A 3,500-nucleotide genomic window follows, 5' to 3' on the forward strand; every position below is an offset into this window, starting at 1 on the left:
AGTAATGGTCACCTCAGCGATTGTCATAAAAACCCATCTTATTAACTAATGCCCTTTAGGGAAGGAAGCCTTTACCTGGTCTGGCCTACATGTGACTCCAGATCTACAGCAATGTGGTTGACTCTTAGCCACCCTCAGTTCAAGGGCAACAAATCATAGGATCATAGAATTTACGGTGCAGAAGGTGGCCATTTGGCCCATCGAGTCTGCACCGGCCCTTGGAAAGAGCATCCCACTTAAGCCCACGCCTCCAGCCTATCCCCATAATCCAGTAACCCTACACAACCTTTTTTGGACACTAAGGGCAATTTATCATGGCCAATCCACCTAACCTGCACATCTTTGGACTGTGGGAGGAAGCCGGAGCACCCGGAGGAAACCCACGCAGACATGGGGAGAAAGTGCAAACTCCACACAGACAGCGACCCAAGCCGGGAATCGAACTTGGGACCCTGGAGCTGTGAAGCAACTGTGCTAACCACTGCAAATGCTGACCTTGTCCACAATACCCATCTTCTATGAAAGAAAATAAGACTGTAAAACGTGGGTGTATAAAATCATGAAGAGTTTAGATAATGTATTAAACAAACCAATGGTGTAGGTTTGAGGGGTGAGTTGGCAAAAGTAGATCGTAAAATTAGACTGAAATGACATGATGTTATATAAGACATAGTGAGCATTAAAAAGAATTCTTCATAAGATGCATTCCCTTACTGAACAAAAAGTGGTCCAACTATGGCTAACGAGAGAAGTTAAGGATAGTATTCACTGAAAAGGTAAAGCTTACAAATGGCCAATAGCAGTTGTAAGCCTCTAGATCAGGAAGCTTATAAAAATCAGCAAACATGGTTTTATGAAAGGGAAATTGTGTTTGGCAAATTTATTTTTGAGAATGTAATGAGCAAGGTAGTTATTTCTTAGTTTTCCCTGGGACGTGGGCATTGCTGTAAAGGTCGGTAATTGTTGCCCATCCTTAATTGCTCTGACAAAGAGTCATCTGGACTCGAAATGCCACCTCTTTTCTCGCCCTATAGATGCTGCCAGACCTGCTGAGATTTTCCAGCATTTTCTCTTTGGTTTCAGATTCCAGCATCCACAGTATTTGGCTTTTATTACTTTATTGCTCTTGAGCAGGTGATGGTGATCCACCTATAGTGTCAGTCGCTTGCTGGTCCATTGCAAAGGGCAATTAGGTGTCAATCACGTTGTGGAGTCAACATAGAGGTCAGACCAGGTAAAAATGGCAGATTTCCTCCTCTGAAGGACACTAGTGAACAGGATTTGCTTTTATGACAATCTGGCCGTTTCACGGTCATTGTTAATGAGCCTAACTTTTTATCCCAGGCTTATTAATTCATTGAATTTAAGACAAGGGAGAAGAAGCGGATGCAATCTATTCGATAAAGTGCCATGCAATAAGTGGTTGCACTAGACTAGGACTAATGAGATTGGGGTTAATATATTAGTGTGGATGGAGAAATGGCAAATAGACAGAAAACAGAGCAGGGATAAATGGGTTATTTTCAGGCTGCCAGCTTGTTACTTGTGCACTTTCTACAAGGATCAGTACTTGGGCCTCAGTGATTTAACACCTATATCAAAGACAAAAATGAGGGACTGAGCATGTTTCTAAGTTTGCTGACGGTACAAAGTTAGATGTGAAAGTATGAGAGCGCCAGCAGGATGCAAAGAGATGGGATAAAGAAGCTTTAGTGAGTAATCAAGAAGGTGGCAGATGATATTTTAGAAGGAAGAACAGAAAGTTAGATTTTGTTTACAGGGTGAGAGAGACGAGTAAATATTAATGGGAAGAGGGATTTAGGTATCCTCTACACAAATCGCAGAAAGTTAACACGGAGATGGTGGTGGTGTGTTCCAGTTCATTCGAGAAGCCTGGGTTGCTATGCCAACATGTACTTTCACATGTTGTATGTTGTTGCCTGGAGCTATAGATAGTAGCGATGGTAGAGGCTCCAACATTCTGTCCATCACATGGCTGACCAGGAATCTCTCCCCCTCTTACCATCTGTCCTTGCTGTGTGTCGGAAGGATTTGCAGATTGATAATCAACCCGTTTGGCCGCATTATAAACACATTTCCCATGGCCATCAGCTCCTGGGGTAAAACGTGAATCTAACGACGGAGACACTACCCACTGTACCACAAGACCTCAACCAGCAGCTACAGCAAGGAATTAGGAAAGGAAATGGAACACTAGTCTTTTATTGCAAGGTGGTTGGAGTATAACAGCCATCTTGCTGTAATTATATTGGACTTTGCTGAGACCACAGCTGTAGTTCTGGTGTAAATATCTAAGGAAGGAATTTCTTGCCTTTGAAAGGTTAAAGAATGTTTCCTCAATTGGTCCTTGGGCTGAGGGATGGCATATGTGATTGAGTAGAGTGAGCCTATACTTTCCAGACTTCTGGGGAATGAGGAGCGATCTCATTGAAACATATCAAATTCTTAGTGGACAGAGGTGGCACAGTGGTTAGCAATGCTGCCTCACAGCACCAGGGACGTGGGTTCAATTCCAGCCTTGAGTGTCTGTGTGAAGTCTGCACATTCTCTCTGTGTCTGTGTGGGTTTCCTCCGGCTGCTACGGTTTCCTCCCACAGTCCAAAGATTTGCAGGTTAGGTGGGGTTACGAGGATAGGGTGGGAGGAGTGGGCTGAGGTAGGTTGCTCTGTTGGAGGGTTGGTGCAGACTCGATGGCTCAAATGGCCTCCTTCTGCATTGCAAAGACTCTCGGATTGATTGGTGCTGAGAGGCTGCTTAGCCTGACAGGGATGTCTCGAACTTGGGCCTTTTTCTCAGGCGAAGTGGTCAAACGTTTAGGACTGAGCTGAGGAGAAGTGTCTTCATTCAGAGCATTGTGAATATTTGGGCTTTTCCACCCAGAGGCTAGATGCTTAGCTGTGATGCTCACAAGGTGTGGGTCTCAATAAGGCCTTATATAAACACAACATATCTTCCAGACTCTCATATTTCAAACCCTTTGCAATAAAAGCTAATGTAACATTTGCTTTCCCAATTGCTTCACAACCCTGAGCAGCAAAAAAGGCAGCAAGAGTTGTAGACTAGGCTAGTACTGGCCAACAGCTCGATTGTCTTTTGAGGGAAGGTTGGACAGGCTAAGCTTGTATCCACCAGAGTTTTGAAGGATAAGAGGCAACTTGATTGACGATGTAAGACCCTGAGGGGTATTTTCAGGCTGGGTGTGGAGAGAATGTTTCCCCATGTGGGAGAATCTGGAACAAGGTTCACTGTTTAAAAATAAAGGCTGCCCACTTAAGACAGAGCAGAGGAGACATTCTTTCTCTCAGACGGCCCTGAGTCTTTGGAATCCTCTTCTTCAAAAGGCAATTGAAGCAGAGTCTTTGAATAATTTTCAGGCAAAGCTAGAACCATTCTTGATCAACAAGGGGATGAAAGGTTATCGGGGGTTGGCAGGAGGTTACAATCAGATCAACCATGATCTTATTAAATTATGGAGCAGG

Source organism: Scyliorhinus canicula, chromosome 1, assembly GCF_902713615.1.
Source record: "Scyliorhinus canicula chromosome 1, sScyCan1.1, whole genome shotgun sequence".
In the NCBI taxonomy this organism is placed as follows: domain Eukaryota; kingdom Metazoa; phylum Chordata; class Chondrichthyes; order Carcharhiniformes; family Scyliorhinidae; genus Scyliorhinus; species Scyliorhinus canicula.